Source organism: Agelaius tricolor, unplaced genomic scaffold (assembly GCF_023055355.1).
Source record: "Agelaius tricolor isolate 1412-34295 unplaced genomic scaffold, bAgeTri1.0.p SCAF_28, whole genome shotgun sequence".
NCBI lineage: Eukaryota > Metazoa > Chordata > Aves > Passeriformes > Icteridae > Agelaius > Agelaius tricolor.
Genome location: NW_027269288.1, coordinates 6,637,950 through 6,649,038, shown reverse-complemented (window position 1 = coordinate 6,649,038; position 11,089 = coordinate 6,637,950).

Here is an 11,089-nt window from a genome sequence, read left to right as displayed (position 1 = left end):
TTGTAATTGAACTTTTCCTTACAAACTCTTCTGCTGGTGTTTGTAATTGAGAAGAGCTTTTCCTTACAAACTCTTCTGCTGCTGATGCCATGAGGCTTTCCAAGGGAAAGGCCTTCCCTGTGATACCTGTGATTGTCTGTGTCTTGGATCAGGATGATTCACAGCAATGGGACATGATATTTATATTTTTCCCACCAGCAGATTTAGCTGGGAATTTTCTGACAAAAAGGGTTTTCATTGCTAAGTGCTGCTTCAGCCAAAATTATTTTTCTTCCATTTCATTCCCAGAAAACACTGCCTCCATTGTTTCCCTCTGCTGCTGGAGGATCTGGGCCTCTGGGATCAATGGTTCCAGGGCTGTCCCTGCTCAAGCATTTCCCTCCCTTTGGAAAATATGAAGCCTTCCAGGTAGTCTGGAGGAGAACTGGACACCATAAAAATCCCCATGGAGGCAAAGGAGCTGGGAGTTTGAGATCCAGCTGAACTCTGGCTTGAGTCTGATTTGCAGAGGACTTGCCAGAAGTTGGGTTTGGGTTTTTTTTTTTTTGTTTGTTTATTTTTCCTCAGTATCTGAAAGGATGGGGTCAGGTAAAGAAAAATCTCCAATCAATGGGCTCACTGTGCTTTACTGATAATTAAAGCTGGGAGGAACCATCACCAGGCCCTTGGAATTAGGTGGTTTTTTAGGTTTGGGAGCACACTTCCAGTCCATGTTAGAGGAACTGAAGTGATGCTGCTGAATCTCCCATTTTTATTAATGTGGTTCTGAACATCCCAGTGAAGCGCTCTGAGGAATAACCAATGTCCTGTGAACTGCCTGATAAATGCTTCTTTCAAAAGAAAGATTTTTTTCCCCTCCAAACTCTTTAATACCTTCCTAATCTGAAGGACAATTTTTCTCCTCTATAATCACTATATTAAAATTTAATACAGAGTATTAATATAACATACTTAATGGCAACCTGAATATTATTCTGGACATATCTGCACTCCAAAAGCTCCAGGAGCTTGAACAAGAGAGGATTTAACTCTTCCCAGGCTCATGGGGGTGGCAAAGGTGTTTTTGTTGCTGGGAATTTTGTTGGCAGGTGGCAAAAATGGCAAGCAGGGAATCTGTCCTCTTATTTTGTCTGCTGTGGTTGTTTCTGTTCTGGAAAATGTTCCATGTGAGCCCATATTTGTAGGGAATTTAGATGAGAGGGAGGGTGCAGCTGTTGTGGAGGCTGTTACTGAGGTGTCTGTGCTCAGTCATGGCAGGGTGGAGGATGGAGAAGTTTGGACATCCCTAAAAAGAAATAACTGAGGAATAGAAAAGGAAATTTTACTGTCCCACACAGCAGTTTGGCTTTACCTGTCCCCACAGCCCCTGGGCTGTGGCTGGGGAAGTGGGGGCTCCATGCAGGACTCTGAAGCTTGGAAAAAAAAGATCTTTTTCACCTTTCTCCTCGTGTCCTTTTTCCCTGTGTCCTTTCTCCTTGTGTCCTTTCTCCCTGTGTTTCTGCAGGGAGCAGAGTCTCAAAATCCTGTGCTTTGCACTTCCTGGAGATGGCCCAGCCTCACCAAGGAGCCCTAAAAAGGGAATCAGCCCCCAGTTGATGAGATTGGCTTCAACCCACAAATTACTGTTGAAAGATTGTTTTAAAATTTGGGGTTTTGAAGGTTTGTGTTTCTAATGTTCAACCTGTGGCCCACAACTTGCTGTAAAGGAAAATTCAATTTACTTGTAAACACAGCCAGGCAAAAGCTCTGGCTTGATGCAAAGTGCTGAAAGTCAGGACAAAAAAAATCTCTGTGGCTGAAAAAGCCATAAAACCTCAGATCCACTTAGAGGAAAGAACATGGGAAACAAACATTTCCATGCAGGTTTGGTTCTGTGGGTCCCTTTTCTGCAGGAGTGGCTTTGTGAGGGGCTAAAAAATGGTGAGAGTCAGGGCTTTTTTTTACAGCCTGTTTTAACAGAGCCGCTAGGTAAAATATTCTCACCTGGAAAGAAGTCTGTGCTGAGGTGGAGGGAGGGGAAAGAAATTGGAAAAAGAAAATAAAGCAGCAGGCAGTGGGTGGCAAAAGGGAGCGGGGGACACAGCAGTGAGTGTGAGGGATGACTTGGAAAGGAGAGGGATGCTATTGAGGAACAGCAGTAGGAAGGAAAAGGGGGGGGCTGAAGGGAAAAGCAGGAGACATGGTAAGTTAAGTAAATTCACATTTATTTCTGCAGGAATTTGCTTCAAACAGCTCTTCCTGCCCTCGCTGAACGCTCGGTGTTTGGACGCCCTCCATGCCAGGGGAACAAAACGGCTCTGTTGGAGCGCTGGGGGTGAAGCCCCGGTCACGGGCACAGCCAGGCCCCTGCGCCCCACCTGAGCAGCACACGGAGCTCCTGCAGGGCTCCCCAGGCCCTGCCGAGCCCCTGGGCTGGGATACAGACCCCAGCCCTGCTGCTGATTATCTCCAGGAGCTCCATGGAGGGGCTGCTTCTGAGCCCTGGTCACCGCCCAGTCATCCTCAGAGCTCCCCGCTGAGCCCCTGGTGTCACAGACATACTTTATGAAAAATCTTTTCTCTTGAGAAGCTGGGAAGCTTCAGCTTCCCCATGTTTTGCTGCTTTGGAATGTGATTTGGAGAATTGTCTACCCAGCATGTGAAATTATTTTTACTTGATGGCCAATGACAGCCACCTGTGTCGAGGCTGTGAGCAGTCACAAGGTTTTATTATCATTCTCTTCTATTCCTTTCGAGCCTTTTGATGAAATCTTCTCTCGATTCTTTTAGCATAGTTTTAATACATCATTTTCTTTTAATATAATATATATCATAAAATAATAAATCAGCCTTCTGAAACATGGAGTCAAGATTCTCATCTCTTCCCTCATCCTGGGACCCCTGCAAACACCACCACGACACCCTGGGCTGCAAAACCCAACCCTGCTGCTGATTATCTCCAGGAGCTGGTGGAGGGGCTGGTTCTGAGCCCTGGTCTCCTCCCAGTCATGCTGGTGCTGTTTAAATTCAGAACGGGCACTTCAGGCCATTTTTCAGGTGAAATCCCATCCCAGCCTGTGCTCAGGGATGCTCCCTGGTTCATCGAGGGCCCCAGACAGAGAGAATGAAAGGTTTATCAGCACCAGGGAGGACAGCAGGGCTTCCCCCAGCTCCCCTCCCTGCTCACAGGTATCTCCCAGCTCCTTGGGACAACAGCCAGGCCATTGCTGTGGGCCAGGGGAGCTGCAGGGAACAATGGGGGACACTGTGGGCTCAGCTGCTGGAGGGTTTTCAACGTGTCTTGTGCTCTGAGGGCTCAGAGCATCTGCACAGTGACCGTGGAGATGTTTCTGCACAGGCCTGAGGAGGCTCCTTCACACAAATCCCCGTTTCAACCAGGCCTTCCCATTCCCTCTGGAATTCTGCATGTTCTCAGCTCTAATGGCTTCTCTAGACAAAAGCTGCAACCCTTTCATGATCACAATTTGCAATATTTCACACCTGCTGTGGACCCCAGTGGGTGCGTGGCATGGCAGTTGCTGTGGGCACATTCCACAAGCCAGCAGTATTAGTATTATATTTATACATATTTTTTTTTATTAAAACTGGTTGTTGTGATTCTGGGCCACTCTTATTAATCTGTTATTTTTAAGTGTAAGATCTTCTTTAAAATACATTGTGTAATGGTATTTAAGAAAAGAGCTGATCCACTTTCTGTGTCCATTGAAAAGTACATTTTACTGCTACAGACCCATTATGCAGCAGAGCTGTAATTTTAAAGAAGTTTTAGAGATTTCATTTGAAGACCCCTGCAGAATTTATTTGGCTTTATCACCTGCAGTGGAAGGCTTTGACAGATAAATCCTGAGTTGCTTTCTGAGGTGGGAGCACCATCCCATCCACATTAGCTGGAAGAGAATCTGTCAGGAACCCCAGCATGACTGGCCAGTGGTCTGACAATTAAATAGAATCATTTATCCAGTGCAAGTCTTGGTTCCTGCAACAGGAACCCCCCTTCCAATGGGTAAATTTTCCTTTTGGGATTTAGGATCTGCTCCCACCCTGTATCTCTGGCACTGGCAGTGATGCCAAGCCAGGAGTACCATGGTTTTCTAGGAGAGAAAAATATGAAAAAAAAAAATAGTTTTTTTTTTTCTGTGTGTGATGATGTTTTTTATTACTTAGGGTTTTGATTTTTTTATTTTTTGAAGGGCAGCTGATTTATCCAAGTTCACCACTGCCAGAGGCTCCTCTAGGCAGGGATGCTCTGAATTACCTGGAAGAAATCAGAGGTTTATTCCTAAATTTCTGATTAATTATCAGAATAACCGATCAGTAACTTCTCAGCTAACTGATAACTTTAACAACTAAATAACTGATTCATTATCAGTTACTAAAGGTGGAAGAGGCTGAAACGAGGGGTGCTCCTCATGCCATTTATCTGTGAAGTTCCTGGTGAGCCCTGCTAACCCAGAGAGCTCCGAGGCAGCCTCCAGCTGGCTGACATTTCCCACACGTTCAGGGTGTCCCCCCAAGATGTTCTCCAATTAGTCACCATCACTCACAATCTGTTTTCCATATTCACCCACAGTTTACAGTCAGGCAGAGGAGCACAATGGCAGCACAGCTGCTCCCAGCCAGACACAAAGGTTATGGCTCTGTGTACATAAGCAAGCTGTGAAAGTTCCAGTCCCAGCCACCCAGCCCCTTCGCCCTCCTGTGCTTTTAAAAGCCAACAGAAGCAGAGACAAACACTGAGTGCTCCTCTCGTCTCAGCCCTGGAAAAACATTTGGAAGCATGGAGGGAGTGAAAGGAGGGATTTTTGTTTTTCTAATTTGATTCCCATTGCTGCAGCTGCAGCCAAAACCTTTGGGTTCTGGAAAAAGTTCAGAAAGTGCTGCTTTTTGGAAGAGGTCGTGTTTATTGGAAAATTACATCTTGCCCAGTAAAAACTGACAGTATAAGTACTCCAGTCTATTAAAAGCTACAGAAGACACAGTTAAGAGTTGATTTAATGATTGCTGCAGATGGGGTTTGGGAACTCAGAGCCCTGGCATTGGTGAGTTGGGCTGGAGATTGTGTTCTGGGAACACAGAAACCATCCCTGTCGTATCTGTGACCCCTCTCATCCACCCTTGTGCCTAAACCAGAACAACTGCCACAGGCAGGCTCTGGGCGGTGACTTGTAGGAAGTTTTTCCTGAAGGAAAAGGTGTCAGGGATCAACAGAGCAGCTCAGTGGGAGCAGTGGGCACAGCACAGCTGGCAGACCTGGGATCCTATTCTGGGAGCAGACTCTGGCTCAGACTGGGGCACGACCCCGTGAAGTTTCCTGGAACTCTTTGAATATGGAACAAAAATACGTTGTGGAAAGAGAGGAGCTGCTGCCCCAGAGATGTTAGACCTGACCTAAACCCCAGCAGAATGTTGTGAGCTGTAACAGTGTTTGAGCTGAGCCCTTAAAACACAACTGCTCCGTGGCAGAGCTCTCCGTGGCGGGAGGAAGTTCCCATCCAAACCTGGAAGTCCAGGGAAAGTCTATTTCTCCAGTCCTGCCCATGAGGAAGGGAACAGCCTTCTCCTTTGCTCGGGAAGTCCTCCCATTCCTTTTCCCCACTGTCAGGTCTGTGCAGAGCAGTGGAAACCCAGGACAGCTCGGGTGGTTTGCATGGCCCTCACACACATCCCACACCTGCCTGCTGCCATTCTGCTCAGCCACAGCCCACTGGGAAGGTGTGGGGGCCTTGAGGCCCTGCGTGCCTCTGCAGCTGTGCCAGATGTTTGAGCCCAGCCCAGCCCTGCTGATTTCCTCTTTCAGTTCCAGCCCTTGCATTTGCTGCCCACTGTCTTTGGGGCTTTTCCCCCTCTGACAAACTTCTCACCTTGAATTTGCCTGGTGCCTCAGCCTGTGGGCTGGAGCAGCAGGTGCTTGTGCAGGGAGTGGAAATGCTGTGAAACTCAGGGCTCTGGTTCTCAGTTTTCTATTTGGTTCTTTGTTGGCTGGAGACTGACTGAGATTTCAGGTACCCATGGAGCTTCTCCTCCCTGAGACCAGCCTGGTACTGGATCACCCACAACTGCCCAGGAATCCTCTCTTCCCACTTCACTGGCTCCTGAGGCCTGGAGAGCGTGGATAGAGCCTTCCTGTGCTTTTGAGAGGAGCTGCTTTTCCCCTGAGCATCAGCTGCAGTTTTCCTCCAACCAGCAGAAAATGTGTGTGTGTGTAAAGATCTTTGTGTCGCAGCTGCTTAGAACAAATTCAGTCTAATTCAGTTTTACAAGCGGTGCTAGGCTAAATCCAAATCAACATTGCTTTCAGCAAAATGCAGTTAGAATTCTTTTTGGCCTGCTAGCAGAGCGTGTGTTGCCATATTTTTCCTTCAGAAGTGAAATAAAATATGACATTTACTGACAGGCTGCTTCCAAAGTGGAACGGGCTGATCTCAGTTACACATGGAGGCTCTGGAGCCAATCCATGGTTGCTCCTGGTTCCCTGGACTGGAGCTGCCATCAGGATGGAACCTCTGCAAAGAGGAAAACTCATCTAGCAGCAGCCTCTTGTAAGGAGTTGGGGAGGTTTCTTTCAGGAGGGATATTTTCAGCTCAAGTGATGGAGTGAATTTTGAAACTCCTCATGCCCTAGGCTCAAGCCTTGTTCTCAACCTGAAAAGTCCCAAAGGCAGCTGTAATTCAGACAGTTCCACAGCTGAACACTGGAGAAAACCCAGCCAGCAGCGTGTGGAATATTGTATGGCTCCTAGGGCATCCCTGGGGAGCTCCCCTAGATCCAGAGCACTCACTGCTCACTCAGCATTGCTGTTCATTTTCTCAGAGCTCCTTCTGCTGTGGGCAGCACGGGATCATGGAATGGTTTGGGTTGGAAGGGACCTTAAGGCTCATCTCTTTCCATCCCCTTGCCATGGGCAGGGACACCTTCCCCTGTCCCAAGCTGCTCCAAGCCCTGTCCAGCCTGGCCTGGGATGGGGCATCTGCAGGGTCTGACTTAGTTACACTTGGTTACCATCACAGGGATTTGTTCTGCACGGGGAATAACCTCATTATTCCACCTAAATACCCCCTTGCAAATCTATTTCCCTCCTTAACATCAAGCCTGGGGATAAAGAGGGAACACCAGAGCTGCAGGTGCACACAGGTATATTCTCTGTTTCTCTTTCCCTTGGAGCTGTTCCCTTCCTATGCCCACCTTTGGACTTTCTCCCACCTGCTGGGACACTTTCCCCTTGGAGCAGGTGCCACTCCCACTTCAGCTCTGCAGTATTTGGGCAAATGAGCACTGGGACAATGTTGGCTGCTCTCCTCGCATTATTCCCAACCTCCTCAAGCCCTGTGATGTTACTTTGCTGATAAATAGTCACCATAAATTCCTTAATAGGACGAAGATAGGCTATCCCTCATCCCAGCCAGGCTGTGGGAAGGTTGTAAATCTGGAACAAGAGCCATTTGTTTGGTTGGAGAATCCAAAGCTTTGCTGTTTAGAAGGATTCATTTCCACCCTCCCCCTCAGTTAATCATTCTCCAAGTCCTCATAAATATCCTGGGCAAAGGAAAAGAACGACCTATTCTTGCTGTGCCATAAATGGGTGGTGTTGTGCTATGGGTTTTTACTCCTCAGCTCACAGGTGAGAAATTCAGCAGCAAACCAGAGGTTGCAGTGTGGGGGTTTCTTGCTGACTCTGCTTTCTAGGCCAAAAGGAGGTGGAATAAATGTGTTCAGAAACCACAAAATCTCCCAGGAGAGAGAATAGAGACAGCCAGGATCACGTGTAGGTGTGCATTGATGTGTTTTCTCTTTTTAAAATCTATATTAGTGGTGCAAACTTAAGCAAATACTGCTCCAAACTACTGCAGCACCTCTACTGGCTAGGCTTCAAAAAAGCTCAATTATTTCATTATTTAATATATTTTTTTCATTCAAAATGTGAAGGTAGGAGGGGTTTTCAAGGTTGACTCTCAACTGCAGAAGTCAAAACCACTTTTGTTCTTGAAGGGAGACATTTTCAGGCATTTATTGAAAACGTCTTCCAAAAGAGAAGGAAATAATGAGTCATGAGGATTTCCATACTGAAAAAAAACCAATGGAGAAAAGCTCATGTTGTATTTCCATTATAAGGGAAGGTCAGGAGGAGTAAAAGCCAACCTGTGAGCAGACTTCACCCAGGAGTAGCTGAAACAGCCCCAGTCCTACTCATGGTTGATTCCTTGAGGATCCAGCTATGACTCTGCTACAGGTGGAGCTGCTGCTCACTAACCCCAGCCCATGAGTTAGCCTTGGCCAAAAATTCATTATCCAGATGTGCAAGTTAATATTTTTCCTAAAAGTGCCATTTTTCCTCTTTAGAATGGTTTCTCACAAATTCTTGACTTGAACTGTGTTTTGCACAAACACCTTGAATTTGTCAAGGTGTGTCGTTTTGAAATTTTAGAGGGTCCAGTTGTCATCTTCCTGGTTTAAATGACTTTTTGCTTTTGAACTTTATTGCACTGAAGTAAAGACACTTAGAAATGTTCAAAAATGAATATTTCTCCAAAGTGAAAGGAAACAATATGAGAAAACAATATGAGAAAACACAAAACTGCTTTCTTTCTTTAGGCAACTAAACATCCTTGGTGGTTGTGGCCAGAGAAAAGTGAGACTTCCACTGAACAAAAAATGGGCAGATTTGAGCTGTGTTTGTTTTGGTGGTGGGAACATCTGTCCCTGGCAGTAACATCTGGCTCCTGGCAGTGGTTCAGTGGTTTTGGTTGCTTGCAGCCCAAATTGTAGAACCACTGGTGATTATGAAGACCACGCCTACAATTTAATGTGACCACACGTGTCCTCCCTTCGTTTTCCTGTCACCGCTTGGCTCAGCACTGACTCATCTGCTCTGCTGTGGTGGAAAACTTTCCTCTCTTGTGTGACTTCGTGGAAAGGAGCGTGAGGCTGGGAGGGTCATTCTTGGAAAGCTGCAAGGAATCCAGAGCGGCCTTTGGGGATGGGAAGGAGGGAGGTCACTGTGGTGGTGCCGAGGAGTTCAAATGTGTTCAGTGGGGCAGCCACCACCATGGATTCATCACTTTGAAGCCGTGCTAGAAATCCTGGTACACAGGAGCTATTCTCTGGGATTCTGCAAGTTATGAGAAGGAAGTGTAGAAGGAAAAAAAAAAAAGGAAGAAAAAGAAAATTGTCTATTTTTAATAAATTGCTTGAGCTTCGGTATTAGCGGCCCGGGCTTTGCCTTGGGATTAAGAGCCAGGTTGGGAACCAGTGAGGGCTATCTTTGCCTTCCTCTAACCTCATTAACTCTGTAATGTTAAACACATTCTCCAGCCAGCCTCCTCTCCGTGTCCTGCCTTCCTCCCAGGCCAGGAGCACCCATCTCAAAAGCATCTCTGTGAGCGCCGGCGCTCCCTTCTTAGCTCTTATTGTCCTTGCCCGCAGATAACTGAGCAGGTATACACTTAAATCCAAGATAAACACTTCCCTGGCCTCCCATTTATTGCAGCCCTGGGCTGCTCTGAAGCTGGCCACTGTGCTGGGCGATGGTGGCCTCCTTTGCCTCCTCACAGAATGTAATCCATAAAATGCTTTCATGGTAACCTTAGACAGCGGCGAGCGGTGATAACATCTCGAGGCCCCCGTGACAGACAGGAACTCGCAAGCATGGAGTTAATAATGCAAACTTTCAAAAAATGAAACTGGCAGAAGGAGCCGAGGAGGGGAATAAAAGGGGCCGGTGTGGCTGTAATTGGGACCATGTGAGCTTCCTTAGAGAGGGATTAAGGGAAAGAGACAGGCCTCGCCCGCGAAGATTAGTTTCAATTAGACGGGCTGGAGGCGAAAGTCAGGACTTGGTGAAAGATTAAAACAAGAAGGGAGAAAGTTTCCATTGCTTTTGCTCCAGGCCTACACAAGAGGGTTCAGTGAGATCATGCTAATTGAAGGCAAAGCTTGCATGGAAGTTCGGAAGAACTCGCATTAATTGATTCGATGCTGCAATTTTTTTTCCCTCCTTATCCTCAGTGTTTTTTTGGGTTGTTCTTTTTTTTCTGTCTTTTTATTTTTTATTTTTTTTTTTTTTCTCTTTTCCCTTTCAAAACCATCCCCAACTTTTGCTGTGGTTGAAATGAAGTTGTGAACACCCCACCCCTTGAGCTGAAGGGAGAGCAGGGGACAGTCCTTGGTGCCATCCAGTCAGTGCTGTTTCCATCCCTGAACCCCTCCCAGTTTAGCATCAACTACCAGAATCAAATTGATGCTGTCACTGTTGCTGCTGCACAGCTGAGCTCCTGGTTTCACAAATTAAAAAGCCTCTTCTCTTGACAGATTTGTTTTTCCCACACGAAGATCCAATTTAGGGCATTATTTAAAAGTCCCTGCTGAAATTTACAGTGTGAGAATCACCCAGGCTTGTGTTTTTTTCCAGTTCTGAGGCTGAGTTGGGCAAACACGTGGTTTCCTCATGGCTCCCATGAAAAGGAGCTCTTCAGGAAATGGGAAATGGTGTTTGAGTCCATCCCTGCCTGGCTGAATCCAGTGCTGGTGTAACTGTGATCCCAGGGAGGAAATTCTGCTGCTTTCCTCCTCCTGCCTCCCTCCCCACTGCTTTTCATAGTTCCAGTGAAAAAGGAAATAATGGAATCACAGGAATTGGAAGTGGGGAAGATGGGCTGGAGTCAGCTGGTGCAGAGCCTCTCTCTGGCACAGCCCTCAGTGCTTTGTCTGGTTTGCAGTGATGAAATTACAATTACACCATTTCCTTGAAGAGGAAACTATTCCAAATATGAAAAGGTTTCCATGTTAAGAATTTTCTCCCTTAGCCCCTTGACAATACTGAAAGTTATAGGAAAATGTACATCCAATCTTTCTATATTAGATCAATATTTTTATTCCATTAAACTCGTCTCTGAGGAGCAGGAGACATCATCTTTTGCCAGATTTCTGTATCAGATTGTCACTCGGTGGGTTTTTGTTGCAGAAAGCTTTGGAATTACAATGCCCAGTCAATTAGACTTAAATGCATTTTCACAGCCAGCCAGAAAAACATTAGCACTAATCAAAACCATCGCGCCGACAGGGATTCCCAAAGAGATTTTTCTGTTTTGTTGT